Source organism: Syngnathus floridae, chromosome 8 (assembly GCF_059516105.1).
Source record: "Syngnathus floridae isolate MCC-2025c chromosome 8, RoL_Sflo_1.0, whole genome shotgun sequence".
Classification (NCBI taxonomy): Eukaryota; Metazoa; Chordata; class Actinopteri; order Syngnathiformes; family Syngnathidae; genus Syngnathus; species Syngnathus floridae.
In genome coordinates this window covers 13,412,072-13,430,118 of record NC_142420.1, presented here as the reverse complement: position 1 = coordinate 13,430,118, position 18,047 = coordinate 13,412,072, and the positions used below count along the sequence as shown (strand labels likewise).

General features: G+C 47.9%; 1 protein-coding gene across 3 annotated transcripts in view; it reads right to left on the bottom strand.

Annotated features, from left to right (window-relative positions):
• crfb1 (cytokine receptor family member b1) overlaps nt 1–18,047 on the bottom strand; it is an 82,026-nt gene that overhangs the window by 16,261 nt on the left and 47,718 nt on the right. The gene's annotated exons all lie outside the window — the stretch shown is intronic.

Here is an 18,047-nt window from a genome sequence, read left to right as displayed (position 1 = left end):
GCTTTGAAAGCTCCCTTTTGCGCAGAGTAGACTAGGTCCAGGTCTCGTGGTCTCCACATGTCGGAAAAGTAACATGCTGGTGAAGCCTCGGGAAAACAGACTTCAGGTTGGCATGATTGAAGTCTCCAGCAAAGATGGTGAAACCGTCAGGGTGCGCTGTCTGCTGTTCACTGACAGCCTGGTACAGTTCACCAAGCGCCGCGATCCTGTCTCCTTCGATGTTGGAAGGCGGGATGTATACCGCGACTAGCAGAATCGCGGTAAATTCCCTTGGCAGGTAAAAAGGACGGCACTTGATGATCACAAACTCCACAAGTGGCGAGCAGTGCTTACATACCACCACAGAGTCCCGGCACCATTCTTCTCGGATGTAGACGCATATTCCACCTCCTCGCGACTTTCCCCCTCGTACAATGGCACGGTCCGCCCGATAGCACGCTAGCCGCTCCAGATGCACGGCAGAGTCCGGAATGTTGTCAGTCAACCAGGTCTCGGTGAACACGAGCATACAGCAGTTCCGCACCGTCTGGTTCGTAGACCTCAGCAGGCGAACGTAATCCATTTAGTTGTCCAGCGATCGAACATTCGCCAGAAGAATGGAGGGCACCGCCGGGCGCGCTGGGTTGGCCGCCAGCCTGGCCCGGACGCCTCCGCGCTTGCCCCTCTTCTGCCTCCTCGCACACCGTTTCCGACGGCTCCCAACCGGGAGAGGAATAGCGGGCGAGGTCGGCAACGTTTCAGGACGTAGCAGTCCGAGCGCCTTTAATGTCGCCGCTTCAAAGTCCAGAACGCCACAAAACCCACTTCTGCCGATGTCGAGCAGAACCTGCCTGCTGTACTTGTAGCACGATAAAGCACGACGAGACGAACACATAAGACTGTCGGACGAACACTCATTAGACGAACAAATCACCGTACTGACGGAACAGAGAGTGGCCGCTGCGTGTGCACGCGCCGCCATCTTGAACAATTACATTTAACACGCAGTATGTTAAATGTATGTAAATGTCATCTATGTAAATGTCCTATGTGTATGTCTATTATAATGATAGCTCACCAACAACTGACTCTACACAGAAGGCTCCTACCATAAGTTTTAGTTAGCTTCCTCAGGAGACCTATTCACATGCCTAAAATATGTCCAGGAAGCTGTATACATGATCTGTGTGTGTGTGAATAAACGTAACTAACTAACTAACTAACTAACTAACTAACTAACTAACTAACTAACTAACTAACTAACTAACTAACTAACTTTGACACACGGTCTTGCCAGTGGATCCCGAGGATGCGACAGAGGGAAGTGCACACAAAGGTGTTCAGTCTTTGCCTTGGCGCGCCAGTCAATGTCCATGCTTCACAAGAGTAAAGCAGGACGGGCATAACCAGCGAGCGAAAGACTTGAACCTTTGTCAACGTGCTCAGATATTGGGAGTGCCAAACAGTCCCATTCAGCGAGCCCATCGCTCCATGCGCAAGACTAAGCCGACAAACGACCTCAGCCTCACACGAAGTGGAGCGGTGAACTACGCTGCCGAGATAAGTGAACTTGTCTACGATCACCACCTTCTCGCCCGCCACATCAGCTGACTCGATACCAGCATCCAGAAAGTCACCGAAGGCCTGGATACAAGTGCTGAAAAGTGATGGGGCTAGTACGCACCCCTGCCTCACCCCAGTATTGACTGTAAAGAAGTCAGAGGTGGTGCCTCTGTACTTAACAGCACTTTCTGTGTCGGAGTATAGAGCCGAGATGAGATGGACAAGCTGCGGGGGGATCCCGCGTAGCCCCAGAAGTCTCCACAGAGCATCTCTACCCACTGAGTTGAACCCCTTCTTGAAATCGATATACCGTAAATGCCGGACTATAAACCGGATTATAAACCGCACCGGCTAAAATTCAGGGACATTTCAGTTTTTTTCTTACATAAGCCGCACCGGACTATAAGCCGCACGTGCACACGAGTTTTTTTACAAAGAAAGACAGTACATAGAAAGCCTTTTTAACGTTTTAATAACATACATGTTTGAACATGTCTTTCTAAACATTGCCTGTGACGCAGCAGTACTACCGCAGCAACGCGGAAGTGTGCACGCGAGTTATTAGCAAAGAAAGACTGGACACAGAAAGTTTTTTTAAAGCTTTAATAACATACCTTAACATTTCTTTCCAAACACTGCCTGTGACGTGGCAGTAATACCGCAGCAACACGGCAGTAACACAGTAAAGTCACTGAGACGCGGCGGTAACACAGCAGCAACACAGCAGCAACACGATAGCACAGCACTAGCAGGGCTGGTTAAAAAAAAACATACCAGTAAAAGTAAAAAAAGAGCCGTCTTCATCTTCCTCCTGTGCACTGAAACCATCGAAGTATTCCTCCTTAGTGTCCGATTGGAATAGCGTTAGATATCCTTCGCCTCACACTTTCTCAGTCTCTCTTTCGTCGTCGCTTTTATGCATTTCTTCGAGTGTGAAGAGGTTCTATTCATGCTAATCTTATTCATGCACGAAGCGCTAAATTACATTAAACTAGCGAGCAACACGTATCGCTTAAAAGCGGCATCGTATGCATTTCTTTTGTCCCCCATAATGACGGTTTGTGTATAAAAGCTTCCTGTCTTTGAGTAAATGCGGGTGTGTGCGTGATGCGCGAGACGATCGCGTCTTCTTCGGCGCATTATCTCTTCTTCGTCTGTCTCGCTCTTTCTTCCTGCTAGAGCGCCCCCTGGAGACCGGAGGCCGTAAAAATCCATAAGTACGCTCCAGAGTAGACACAAGATAATGTCACCAACATCGACTGCCTTTGGCTTAAAAGCGGCATCATATGCATTTCTTTTGTCCCCCATGATGACGGTTTGTGTATAAAGGCTTCCTTTCAGTAATGTCCGACTTGATCGTGTTTTGCATGATGCGCGAAATGTAAACACAAACTATCACATCTTCTTCGGCGCATTATCTCTTCTTCGCCTGTCTCGCTCTTGCTTCCTGCTAGAGCGCCCCCTGGAGGCCGGAGGCCGTAAAAATCCATAAGTACGCCGCGCCGCCGTTTGAGGTTCAAAGTGACCTTCTGAATAAAATGCATTAAAAGTTCACATTCACACATTGTTTTTGGTTAGCAAAATGTCAGAAGAATTGAATTTAAATGCTGATTGATTGGGTTTTAATACAATGCAGATGGTCCAAACAGCGCCACTGCTTTGTGTAATCTCTGAGTGATATGGCATAGTAAGAGAAAGGGTTTGGAGCACAGGTGTCAAACTCAAGGCCCGGGGGCCAGATACGGCCCGCCACATCATTCTATGTGGCCCGCGAAGACAAATTGTGCATCAAATTCGTGTGTCATTACTAGAATTGCAAATTGTCTTCACTTTTAATAATATCTTTTTTTTAAATATTTGACCAGTTTTTACTCATCTGATTTGAAAAAGAGTTATTTGTCAGTTTGTTTTGTAGCTTTTACTGTATATAATAGTGTTTAGAGTAAAAGTGATCAAGTCATCACAAAAATCACGAAAAAAAATCTTATATAAGCCGCACCTAGCTATAAGCAGCAGGGTCCAAAATTATGGAAAAAAGTCACAGCTTATAGTCCGGAAATTACGGTACATAGGCTGCAAGCAGCTTTCTATCGAATTCTCGAAAGCGCCCGGTGAGGATACGAAACGCGAGGATGCGGTCTACGGTTGATCTTTTGGTGTGAAACCAGACAGTTCAGGGCGCTGGTAGTCTAAGAGCTGATGACGTATCCTGTTTAGAAGTACACGGGCGAAGACTTTGCCTGGCACAGAGAGAATGGTAACCCCTCGGTGGTTGTTACACTCCCGGATATCACCCTTCCCCTTCCAGATAGGGACGACAACGCCCCTTTTCCAGTCGGTTGGGATGAGCTCCGAGCTCCATACGGAGCAAATCAGCGCGTGCAACCACTGGAGGATGGCATCCCCTCCAGCTTTGAGCATCTCTGCACAGACACCACAGATTTCCAGAGTCTTTCCATCCCTCAGCTGGCCCAGAGCCTATCGGACTTCCTCAAGGGTAGGCGCATCGATGCTGAGGGGTGGGTTAGGCACCAGTTTCTGGATGCTTACAGCAGAGAGCTCGCAATGTGGCCGTTTGGCCTGATACAACTACTCGAAGTACTCGGCCCAGCGCTTCAGCCAGTCTTCCTCCGAGAGTACACTGCCATCAGCCGCGAGGATCGTCGAGCTGCGCGGGCAGGGCCTGGACAAGTGGAGTTCTCGAATTGCCTCGTAAGCCGGGCAAGCGTCACTTTTACCCAAGTGATCCTCGACCGCCTCACAGGAATCTCAAACCTGCCCCTCATGGTCCCAACCAGCAGCTCGAATGGCTTCTCGCCTCAGTTCCCTGTAGCAACCAGTTCTGCCATCGAGTCTTGCCTTGTGGCACTCATCGATTATGTCCACTGTCTCCTGGGAAAGGGAACTCCGACGATTCCTCGGGATCTCTGGAATGGTATCACTGGCAGCCGCCAGGACTGAGTCTCTGAAGCACTCCCAGAGTGCCTGCAGGTCCTCCGTTGCGCCTAGCCTACCAAGCCACCCAGCCAAGTCCCGGCATACGCGTCTGCCATGCCAGGCTCCTGCAGTCGACTGACGTTCAGCCGAATCTGGCCGGGCGCCGCTCTCCTCGCGGCTTGAAGGCGTAGTTTCAGCGTTGCCACAAGAAGCCTGTGGTCGGTGTTGAAGAACTGTGCACTTTGGAACACCCTGCAGTTCTGCAGCAGGGTCCAGCGACCGTCCACAAGTACATGGTCAATCTCCTTCCTGACCAGGCCAGTGTTTGAATACCAGGTCCAATATAATATGAATATGAATGAATATGAATATCCACCTGCCCTGATCTCGCCAGAGCCCGGCCGCCGCACTTCAGAGAAAGCAGCCACCGCAATGCCCAGCCGAGCAAACTCTGCCGACAAGGTGGGCACGCGAGAGTCATCCTGGAGTGAGAGTACGTTCCAGGCGGCCACCCGAACCGAACGCCTCAGGTTCAACCGAGGGTTTCGTGATCGAGTAAGCAATACCTCTGCACCACCACAACACGAGGCCGCACCCATACCGTCCCGGTTGCTCCGAGGTTTGCCCTCAATCAGGCTGTGGGGGTCCTGAGGGCTTTGCCTCGCCGCCTTCATATGGCGCCATATTTTGGCATCGGGGGTACTTTCCCGGAGTGGGTTTCTAGTATGGTTTTGTCGACATTTTGTTGCGGGAGAAATTTAAGGAGGTGGGGGTGCAAGCCCCACTCCCCCGTGGCTATGGATGCAAGAGATGCCACCCTTTTCAGCACCTGGGCAAATGCCCAAGTACCGCCAATAGCTGGCTAGTGTGTGTGTGTGCGTGCGTGTCTAAATTAAAGTTAGGAACCTCTAAGTTTTTCCAAACCAAATTCATTCAGTTACTAACTATGGCCGCCTTTGGATCTAAGGACTGATTTCAGATTTCTGTTAGTTTAAAACCCTATTAAACTATAAGGAAAAAAAAAACATGGTGTCCCTAGTGGTGGTTGATTATACTGCTGGCAGTTGATTTACACCACTCATACCAAAATAATTATTGAACTAGCTAATTGATAATGATTTACTTATTTAATTAATTTGATCCTTAATTACCCCATCTTTACTACACATTCAATAACATATGTCAGAGACTTTAGGGATTCTGGACAGATTTCATCCACTCCAGGGGCTGGGACAATGAAGACCTTTTTAACTCCTTTGGTAACTTCAACCTCAGAGACAGTAAAGCCCTCCTTAAATTCCCAGAGTATACTTTATCAAAGGAATGAATGTTGGTGTAATTGAGATACACGAGACACACAAATCTTCATATAGGTATACTGCCCACCAACTCAATGTTGCGCATCGAGGTTCGTAGCACCCAGTCATCACTACACCACAGTACTGCGCCGATTCCCCCTCCTGAGAATGGATAGTAGAGATAGTGGGGAACTCGATCTCCATGAACTCACTGAACTTCAACATCTGAGTTTTTGCCTTAATTTACCACTTTAATTTACCAGCTCAGTGGCCTAGTGGTAGAGTGTCCGCCCTGAGACTGGAAGGTTGTGGGTTCAAACCCTGGCCGGGTCATACCAAAGACTATGAAAATGGGACCCATTGCCTCCCTGCTTGGGACTCAGCATTAAGGGTTGGAATTGGGGGGTTAGATCACCAAATGATTCCCGGGCGCGGCACCGCTGCTGCCCACTGCTCCCTTCGGGGATGGGTTAAATGCAGAGACAAATTTCACCGCACCCAGTTGTGTGTGTGACAATCATTGGGACTTTAACTTTAACTTTAAACCAATTTCATTTTCCTGCTGTACCAATCAACTGCCTCCCACTCTCACGGGCCAAAAACTATGACTTGACAGCATCCTCTACCACAGGTGTCCGCCAAACTGGTCAACAGTCGACCACCACTTCATTGACAGGTTTAGTTTGCCTTAACAAAGGATGTGCAGATCATGGCCCACTGGAGCTCAATGTCCCCCGGGATGTTAAACTTCTGCCTGAGGTAGAAGTTGAAATACCTTCTGACAGGGGATTCTGCCAGATCCTCTGACCAGATGTTCAATATATGTTTGGGTCTGGCAGGTCAGATCAGCATCTACTCCCATCAGCCAACTCACTACCAGCCAACTCACTACCAGGTGGTGATCAGTTCACAGACACACCCGAGTGTCAAAACACATGGCTGCAAGTTCAATGACACGACCAAAAAGTCGATCATTAAAATGGGGCATGGATAGACAACAATAAGACAATAATAATTAGAAACAATCCAACATGAGCAAAGAAGTCCAATATGAGAAACCATTTCGGTTATGATCAAGTAGGGCATTCCTCTCTACCAAGAGTTTCACTGTAACTATCCATGTGAGCATTTAAGTCCACCAGCAAAACAAGGGAGCACTCCCCAACATTTTTTTTCACTATGTGATATTCTAAGTGTGTTTGCTTCATCTGTCAGTGTGCTTAGGTGAATGCTGGTCACTGGTCTACTGGTCACCAGTGAGTTAGGACGAATCAGCCAGCCCGCTGCTGAGGTAGCAAGCTGTCAAGTACAAAGGGCGGAGGGAAGCTACCCTCTTTTTATTTCGATTTTTGTATCGTGCTGTTTTTGTCAATTTTGTAATAGTTTCAAACATTGTAAAGGCAAACTGCTAGGAAGACACCTACCTGGACAACAGCTCCCTTCCAGACAAGGTTGAGATAAGCGAGTTGTAGCGGCTAGCTGGTTTTCATTTGCAAACTTTACGCTATGCCGCCCAAAAAAAATGAGGGCTACGATGAACTCAAATCATCCATTGACTTGATACGGCAAGACCTTACCACACTCCTAGAGCAGCAAGCCACCCTGATCCAGCTAACGTCTGAACTAAAGGAGCTTAAAAAATTATCCAAGGAGAAAGATGAGAAAATCCTGTCGCTTGTACGGAGAGTAGATGCACTGGAGCAGTACTCCCGACAAGAAGACCTCATAATCACTGGTCTTAAAACAACACACCGCTCCTATGCCAGGGCGGCGGGTCCTCCGGATCCATCGACAGATGACTCTCCATCGGATGAACTGTCAACGCTTGAAAATCAGGTAGTACAGTTTTTCGAGAGTAAGCATATGGAACGCCAGAAAGGAAACATTGCCGCTTGTCACACACTCCCAAGAAACCGAAAACGACCAAAAGATGCTCCGAAAATTATCATTCGGTTCGTCAATAGGAAACATAAAGTGGATCTTTTGAAGCAAGGGAGGAAACTAAAAGGAACGGGTGTTTACCTAAATGAACACCTCACTACGAAGAATGCTGAGATAGCCTGGAACGCACATAAACTGAAGAAGGAAAACAAGATTCTCGTAACGTGGGTCAGAAACTGCAAAGTATGGATTAAAATAAACGGAGCAACACCAGAAGATGTCAAAACCCTCGTGAGTGAACTGGAGGAACTGAAGATCTATGGCCTGGTGCAACCTAACATCTACAATGGCTGAACTGATGACCATAAACTGGTACCTATTGGACCCTCCTGACGAGAATGGTGGATTACAGTGGAGCACAACATGGCAAATAGAATCTGGCTGGGAGGACATCCAACTCAGGTAGACCGTCCCCTTACACCCGTCATGCCATCCAGTGACACTCTCAATAATGCAGGAATTTCTGTCCCACCGAATCTAGACTCTTTATTATTTAATTATTTGACCTAGAGAATGTTACTGCTGGTATTTATGAGTCCTTCTTGAACCCAGATACTAATTACACTTCCCTAAAAGCTGTTGAATTGTCATGTGAATATTTTTCTGAAGATATGTTTAACAAACTGTACAATACTCCTCCTGGCCACTGCCAAACAAATGTATTCTCCACTGTCCACTTTAATGTACGGACAGTACATCTAGCTCAGTGGCCTAGTAGTAGAGTGTCGGCCCTGAGACTGGAAGGTTGTGGGTTCAAACCCCGGCCGGGTCATACCAAAGACTATAAAAAATGGGACCCATTGCCTCCCTGCTTGGCACTCAGCATTAAGGGTTGGAATTGGGGGGTTAGATCACCAAATGATTCCCGAGCGCGGCACCGCTGCTGCTCACTGCTCCCCTCTCCCCCAGGGGATGGATTAAAATCACATGGGGATGGGTTAAATGCAGAGACAGAATTTCCCTGAAGGAGTAATCCCAAGGGATTAATAAAATTGAGTCTAATCTAATCTAATCTAATCTCTAAAATACATTCCTTTTCAGTAATAGCTCTTACTGAAACCTGGATGGTTGATAATATATCTAGCTATCCCCTCTCTCACTACACTCCTATACACTCATGTAGACCAAACAAGCAAGGTGGAGGAGTTTCACTGTATGTGATTGATAATTTCAATTTCTCTCCCAGAAAGGATCTAAGTGTTAACTTTGATATGACTGTCGCAGAATCTGTGTTTATAGAACTTTCATCTTGCTCACTTATAAACAACAAAAATGTGATAATTGGATGTATATATAGACCACCAGACTCTGATAAAACCACTGTCACTGAAGCCCTCGACTCCACTCTAGAAATCTTAAACAAAGAAAACAAATTGTGTGTCCTACTTGGTGACTATAATATTAATTTGCTTGAAACTAAGCAGTCACATACAGCAGACTTCCTTAATACATTATACTCCAGTAACTTTTTCCCTCTTATTAACAAACCCTTCAGGATCACAAGCTCAACAGCCACTCTCATTGACAACATTTTATTTAATTCTCTAGACTACAAAATAACATCTGGCCTGTTGATCTGTGATGTATCTGATCATCTTCCTGTCTTCAATTTCATCCACAATGATAGTGGTCCAAAAATCAAAGGTCATACTGGTGATCAAATGAAATTCCGCAAATTTACCGAGAAAAACATGGTATCTTTTATATCTATCATCAGCTCTGTGTCATGGGATGAGGTCATCCTGTTGCAGGATGTCAACAAAGCCTATCACTCCTTTCTAACAATACTCACAAATGCATTAGAGTGCTCATTTCCTTTAATTTGTAATCGTAAAAATAACTCTAAAGGGAAACCATGGATAACGGATGAACTAAAAAAATCTTCACGTAAAAAAAATAAACTTTATAGAAAATCTATTGCAAATCCCACCGCTATAAATATAGAAACATACAATAAATATAAAATAAATTTACAGTATTACTAAGGAAAACCAAACAAACTTACTATGCTGATAAATTTACTCAAGCCTCTGGCGACATCAAAACAACATGGAATCTTATCAACCATGTATTACATCGCAAAAAATCTAAAACATCTCCCCCAAATGTTAGACACGTCATGTGATGGCGCCGCGGATGGCTGCCACGGTGAGTCGCTCTCTGTTTCTTTGTCTTATTTTGTGTGTTTTTTGTGTGCTGTCACTTTTACTAGAGAAACATCGGTCAGTCTTCTTCTGGTATTTTCTCTCCTGTTCTCTCTGATTCAGACTGTTTGTCGGAGATTTTAGCCGGAGCGGCGGTGCTATACAAGCTAGCGCGACGGCGGCGACGCGGAAAACGAGCCGGAGCCCTCGTAAAGCTGAGGCAGAGAGGGTTCCGTTCTGCCCTACCATCAATTCATCTGGCGAATGTCCGCTCCCTGGCGAACAAGATGGACGAACTGCTGCTCCTCACTTCAAGGAACACGGACTTCAGCAGATCCGCTGCGCTGTGTTTTGTTGAAACGTGGCTTAGCGAACGAACCCCCCACCACGCCATGGAGTTAGCTGGGTTTCGGCTAACGCGTGCAGATCGCAGCGCGGAGCTCCCTGGAAAATCAAAGGGAGGTGGTCTCTGTTTCTACATTAATGAACGTTGGTGTACCGATGTTATGGTGTTGAAAGAGTTTTGCAGCCCTCTCCTAGAAACAATTTTCATAAACTGCCGGCCGTTTTATTCACCACGGGAGTTCTCCTCGATCGTCATGCCGGCTGTTTACATCCCACCACACGCACGTGCGAGTGAAGCCACGCAGATGCTGGCTGACCAGGTGACAGACATGGAGAAACTTTTACCAAATTCACTAATCATTGTTCTGGGTGATCTTAACAGGGCGAACCTCGCACACGAACTCCCCAGATACAGACAGCACATAACGTGTCCCACCAGAGGGGCACAGACACTGGACCACTGCTACACCGTAATTAAGGATGCATACCACTCTGTGGCTCGTGCAGCTTTAAGACTCCCGGACCACTGTCTAGTTCATCTAATCCCTGCCTACAGACAGAAACTAAAAACTTCTAAGCCTGTGGTGAGGACTGTCAGGAAGTGGACAGTAGAGTCAAGGCAGGACCTCCAAGCCTGCTTTGACTGCACCGATTGGAGAGTTTTTGAAAGCTGCAAATTCAGACTTGCATGAACTCACTGACACTGTCACATCATACATCAGTTTTTGTGAGGATCTGTGTGTGCAGACTAAGACCTTCTGACCTTAGGAGGCTGCGCAAAATCAAGGAGGAGGCCTACTGGAGCGGCGACCGGGTCCTGTTCAAGCAGACCAGAAACACACTGAACCGAGAGGTCAGGAAAGCCAGGAGGTGTTACGGGGAGAGCCTGGAGAGACACCTCTCTGCCAATCCTGATCCCTCAACAGTGTGGAAAGGCCTGCAGAGCATCACGGGGTTCAAGAAACGAACCCCCCGTCCTGTGGAGAGCCCAAGGCTCGCTAACCAGCTAAACAGGTTCTACTGCAGGTTTGATCGGTCCTCCCACACAACGGGACCTCCTGCAGCACAATCCACATACTCACCTCCCTCCACAACTGCTCTGTCCACACCTCCATCACCGTTGTCACCGACTCTCTCTCTTGCAGAGGCCGCGCCCGCACTCCAGATTCGCGAGGAGGAAGTGCGCCAGATGTTCCGGAGACAAAAGATCAGGAAGGCACCGGGCCCAGACAGCGTGTCACCTTCCTGCTTGAAAGTCTGCGCTGAGCAGCTGGCGCCCACCTTTGCACGGATCTTCAACCGTTCCCTGGAGCTGTGTGAGGTGCCCTCGTGCTTCAAGAGCTCCACCATCGTTCCAGTGGTAAAGAAGCCCGCCATCACAGGTCTGAATGACTATAAACCTGTTGCACTGACATCTGTGGTCATGAAATCTTTCGAGAGGTTAGTGCTGAACCACCTGAAGGATGTCATGGGCCCCCTGCTGGACCCCCTCCAGTTTGCCTACCGGGCAAACAGGTCGGTGGATGATGCGGTCAACATGGGACTGCACTACATCCTGCAACACCTGGACACCCCAGGAACGTATGCCAGGATCCTGTTTGTGGACTTCAGCTCGGCGTTCAACACCATCGCTCCTGACATCCTGCAACAGAAGCTCATCCAGCTCGCGGTGCCTGCCTCCACCTGTCAGTGGATCACCAGCTTCCTGACCAACAGGAGACAGCGTGTGAGGCTGGGGAGCATCACATCTGACACCCTGACCACCAACACTGGAGCCCCTCAGGGGTGCGTCCTCTCCCCACTGCTCTTCTCCCTCTACACCAACGATTTCTCCGCAAGTGACTCTTCTGTGAAGCTCCTGAAGTATGCAGACGACACCACTCTCATCGGACTGATCCAGAACGGTGATGAGACTGCGTACAGACAGGAGGTGGAGCGGCTGGTCCACTGGTGCAGCCAAAACCACCTGGACCTGAACCCGCTCAAGACCGTGGAGATGAGAGTGGACTTCAGGCGAGGCCCTTCACCACTTTCACCCCTCACTATCAGCAGTAATACTATTCTCTCATCAGACACCTTCAAGTTCCTGGGAACCACAATCTCTCGGGACCTGAAATGGACCGGCCACATAGACTCTGTCCGGAAGAAGGCCCAGCAGAGGCTGTACTTCCTGAGACAGCTCAAGAAGTTCAACCTGCCGCGGGAGCTGCTGAAGACCTTCTACACTGTCATCATCCAGTCTGTCCTCTGCACCTCCATCACTGTCTGGTTTGGATCGGCCTCCAAACAAGACAAGCACAGACTGCAACGGACAATAAGGACTGCAGAAAAGATCATTGGAATCAACCTCCCATCTATCCAAGACTTGTACCTGTCCAGGACCAGGAAACGTGCAAGTAACATCTCAACAGACCCTTCGCACCCAGCTTGCAGCCTGTTTGAACTACTCCCCTCCGGACGCCGTTATAGAGCTCTGTACACTAAAACCAGCAGACACAGAGACAGCTTCTTCCCCCAGGCTGTCGCTCTGATGAACTCACACCACTCTTAGAGTCTCAGAGTCATTACTGTGCAATAACATCCCGCTTTCCACACCGTTTTTGTCTACACTGTTTGTTCTATGTGTCCTCTCTGCATCCATTGCACCCTGGTCATCCGAGAAGAGGGACCCTCCCATCTGTGGTCTCTTCTCAAGGTTTCGCATTTCCCCTAGCTGGAGTTTTGAGTTTTTCCTTGCCCTCTTGGGAGTTTAAGATCAGTTTAAGATCAGGGGGTGTTTGAGAATATCTTTCGTTCTTCACATGTCCTGAGTGTTGTTGTTAGTCACCTAAATGTTGAACGGAGGCTGTGATTTACCGAAGTTAAATTCCTTGTTTGGCACGCTCAAACATGGCGAATAAAAAACTCTTGAATCTCAAATGAGATGCTGGGGGAAAATGGAGCCCATTCTAACCCAGTAGATATTTCGAATGGTTTCAATGATTTCTTTGTAAATGTTGGCGCTACCTTGGCATCTAGCTTCTCAAGCTCTGATACAAGCCCCTGTTGCCTAATTAAAGGGCAGTTTCCTTCACTCTCCATTCTTGATCCTCCTAGTGTTGAGGAAGTTTACAGCATTGTCATGAGCTTGAAAAACTCAGCCCCTGGCCATGACGAGATCAGAAGCATACTTATTAAGAAAATCATCCATTCAATAATAATCCCACTAACACACATTTTTTCCTTATCTTTAAAATTTGGCATTGTACCCCAAGAACAAAAAATTGCTAAAGTCATTCCTATTTTCAAAGCTGGCGAGACAAATGAATATGGTAATTTTCGGCCTATATCCATTCTTCCATGCTTCTCCAAGATTCTAGAAAAATTGGTTTATTCAAGATTGGCAAAGCACCTTGAAACAAACAATATTCTCTACAAGCATCAATATGGTTTCCGCAAAAGGTTTTCCACTGAGCATGCACTGCTTCAGCTTGTCAACCATATCTCAACAGCTCTTGACAATAAGAAATTCGCTCTTGGTGTCTTTCTAGATCTAACTAAAGCATTTGATACTGTCGACCATAAGATCCTTATCGCTAAGCTAGAGAGATATGGAATAAACGATTCTGCCCTGAAATGGTTCACAAACTATCTCGCCAACAAAGAACAATATGTATATATAAATGGTTGTTCTTCCAACAGATCTAAAATACTATTTGGGGTCCCGCAGGGCTCAATATTGGGTCCTCTATTATTTTTGGTGTACATAAATGATTTTTCCATGTCTTGTTCAAATTTTCTCCCTTTGTTATTTGCGGACGATACCAACCTCATTGCCACCCACAATGATTTTAATTCCCTCATTGCAAGTGTGAATGCTGAGTTGTACACTGTTACAAAATGGTTCAAAACAAATAAGTTGACACTCAATATAAAAAAATGTTACTTCATGATCTTCTGCAATAAACAAATCTTACCCCAAAGAACAGACCAAAATCTACATAAACAATCACGAAATCCATCAAGTCACTAGTACCAAATTCCTAGGAGTTATAGTAGACGAACACTTAAATTGGTCCAAACACATTGATTTGGTTTGCAAAAGAGCTATGAAAATGCTAGGTATTTTACGAAAAGTTTGTCAGCCGTGTGCCTGATTTGTGGTACACAGGTCGCTGTGTTTAAAGAATATAATTTGAGTCGTCACTACACCACCAAGCATGAGAAAAAATACATCTGTCTGATAAACAGCGCGCAACAGAGGCTGATGCATTACTAGCAAAACTGCAAGCCCAACAAGGACTTATGTTCAAACTTCACACCCAGAGATGCAGCAGCTTTGTCATTTGAGGAAAAGTTAAAGAAGTTAAGAATAAATTGTAGTGATTAATGATTGTTTTTTATTTGACCTATACACCACAATTTCACATAGCTTAATATAAATATAAACAGAATAATTGTATTCTTCTAATTACCAGTACCAGCTATTTAAAATGAATAATTAAGTGCATTTTACAATGGAAGAAAATTGAGCAGGTTTAAGTTATCGTAGGTGTGGCCCTCTGACACAACTCAGGTTTTTCATGTGGCCCCTTGTAAAAATGAATTGCCCACCCCTGGACTTAAGACTTAAGACTTAAACGGTTCAGTGTGGTCTCCTCCTATGGCGCCGTCTCCTGGTTCCCAGATGTAACGGTGCATGAGGGAGGGACCAGCTGCCTCCTACTCCTGCTTCCAAGCTGCTGTCAGCCAAGCATCTCTGGAGATGTCCTCAGGGATGGAATTGAGCATCTCTTGTGTTACCATGTTGTAGGGGTGGCGCGCCTTGAGTCTGCTTGGTGGAGCTGGAGTTGTTGTGGTGCTGTGCAGGATGTGCCAGTTGTTATTTTTTGCCTTCCTGGCGAGAATGAGGGTGGCAGCCTCTCGACGAAGGTTGACCGGTGTTATTCCGCAAGGACAGGCAAGAGTGACACAGGAGTGGGCTTCAGGCATCCTGTTATAGTTCGGAGGGCGTTGTTAAATGCCACATCTACCTTTTTGGCATGGGGGCTTCTGTTCCAAACTGGGGCACAGTAATCTGCTGCAGAGAAGACCAGCGCTTGAGTTGATATCCGCAAGGTCTTAGCAGAGGCTCCCCACGTTGTTCCAGCAAGGCGGCGGATCAGTGCAACCCTGGATGGCACCTTTGCCTTTAGTTCTTCAAGGTGTTTGAAGGATCTGGTCTGATCCAGACGCACGCCAAGGTCCTTCGTGGGTTGTTGAACCTCCAGGCGTTTGCCCTCAATGCTCACTACAAGTTCTCTCCTTGCTTCCCTGGTGCTGAGATGGTATGACACAGCAACAGTCTTTCCACCGCTGAGCTGGAGACGCCACTTTCGAAGGTATGCTACCATGGTGTGCATGTCTTCATTCAGGCTGTCTTCCGTCGCCTTCCACATTGGTCGGCTCAGCATGATGGCAAGGTCATCTGCATAGCCATACTTTCTGGATGCTGTGTCCGGCAGGTCGTATATATAAATGTTAAATACCATTGGTGAGAGAACTGACCCTTGCAGTACCCCGCTCCTCAGTCTTTGGAACCTACTGCACTGCCCACTGCTGGTTTGGAGAGTAAAGCTGCGGTTGGAAAGCATCTCCATGATGAACTGCACCATGTGCCGGTCTGGTATGGTCCTCAGCAGCTTCAGGTGGAGTTCCAGGTGCCACACGGTGTCATATGCGGCAGTTAGGTCCAGGTATACTACGCCAGCTTTCTCCTTATCCTGGAAGCTGTTCTTGATGTCTTGGGAGAGTCGGGTAATCTGGTCTGCGGTTGACCTTCCTCGACGGAAACCAGCTTGTTCCCGTGGGAGTTGTGAGTCCACCACTGGCTCTATGCGGCTGTGTATCATTCTTTCCAAGATCTTAAATGGGAGACTCAGCAGTGAGATGGGCCTGTTGACTCGGGGTCCTCCGCATCTTTATTTGGCTTCAGCAGAGCTATCACTAAGCCATCTAGATGTTGTTGGGCCCTGGTGGATGACGAACTCCGGGTGGATGTTGTCACAGCCCGGGGATTTGCCTGGTTTGAGCTTGCTCATGGCTTCACTGAGTTCCTCTGTTCTAAAGGCTCCCGAGAGATTGGAATTGACGTTGGCCGCTCTTGAGATACAAGACACCTCACGCGATGTCAGTCGTGCAAAGTCTTTGTCTGCATCCAGGAAGCGGCCATTCTTCAGGAGTTGGGAGGCGATTGCGTCTGCAGTGACTGGGCATCTGTGGGCTGATGTATTTCTGCCTGTAAGCAGCCTTGCAGCTAGAATGGGTAAAGTCGATTGATTCAACGACTTCTGTCCATCTTGCCTTGCAGGTGGCGTCCAGCTTTTCGAGCAGTGCTGCTGCCGTTGCGTCCTCCTCTTTTCTGGAGCTGGCTCTTTGGTGATTACTCAGGAGGCGGCTACACCCCTCATCCCAGCCTGGGATGTAGTTCCTGTTACACCCACGTGGGATGGTCTTCTTTGCCGCACGCAGGAGGACCTGGCAGTAGGCTGCATAGGCTGCATCCACATCTGTGGACTCTGGGTCTGGCAGGCCGGCGGAAGTTCCATCTCTTCACAGGCTTCCCTGGCACCGGTTCCACCAGTGATGGAACTTTGATGATGGAAGGTCGGTGGTGTGAGCAGGGGAACCTGTCAAGGACACGCCTCTCTGGTCTTGGGTGTTGCTGCGGCAAATGCCGAAGGCCAGGTCCGGGTTGGTGGTGGTGTTCCAGCGTGCAGAGAAGAAGGTTGGGGGTTCCTTGGGGGCGTACAGCAGCAGGGCATCAGTGTTGGAGGCCAATTCACACAGCGCCACTCCGCTAGGTGTTGAGTGGTTGTACCCCCAGTCTGTGCTGACAGTTAAAGTCGCCTGTGTAGATTGCGGGTGCAGTTACAGATGGGAGTGACGTTGTGGTTAGCTCCGATGGTGGGGGCTTGTAAACGTTGATGACTGAAGTTTCCTGGATTTTAGTAACCCGCCACTTGATGTTGGAGCCTGGTGAGGATTAGCTACAGGCTGCCCATCTTATTCCAGTGCAAACAAAGGTTGCCACACCTTGTTGCTTCGGTTTTCGACGGTCGGGATGGCAGGCCATCCGCCATTCCTCAGTCAGCCGGCTCTGCGTTTGTTTGGAGACATTAGTTTCACAAGCGGGTCTTGCACCCCGACCTTGCTGCTCACAGGGAAGACCGCGTGAAGGTTGTCGTCCATCTTCCCCGGTAGTGAGGCCATGGCAAGGGAGAGCCTCTTTAGGGTGTGTCCAGTCAGCCCCAACACTCTCCAGCAAACATACTTGAAGATGTTAAAGGGACAGTAAAGCAAACCCAACATTGGCACTTATATTAAAATGTCAGTACAGTGAGCACTCGTCTTTCAGTGCATCGCGGGTTTTTAAGAATATAAAATATTGCCGCTATTTCGGTGCATCGTGGCTTTTTGCGGCGTCACTTCGAGCGCGGTGCTTTGTCTGCCTATATGACTTTACAGCGCACTATTGGCCGGTAGAAGAGACGAGCCCAATAGGAACGTGTTGATCTGTATCCTTGCCGCCGATCAGCTTAGAGCTGTAAGAGCACTTCTAACCACGCTATCTCAGTATCCACTTTTCCACTTCATTCACGTCAGCAGAATCAGCAGCATCTCTGATTTGCCCTTCGTTTTGTCACCAATGAGGCAGGACAACCACATGCAACGCGAGCTCTTTATTTGGGGAATGGGGAAGAGGAGACAAGGGTTGGAATGCCGGCAGAGCGGGACGACAAGGCAAACTGACAAGCCGGTATGCGAGCGCACGTCATGAGTCATTGAAGCAGACGGGCATAGCACATTTGTGATCGAGGAC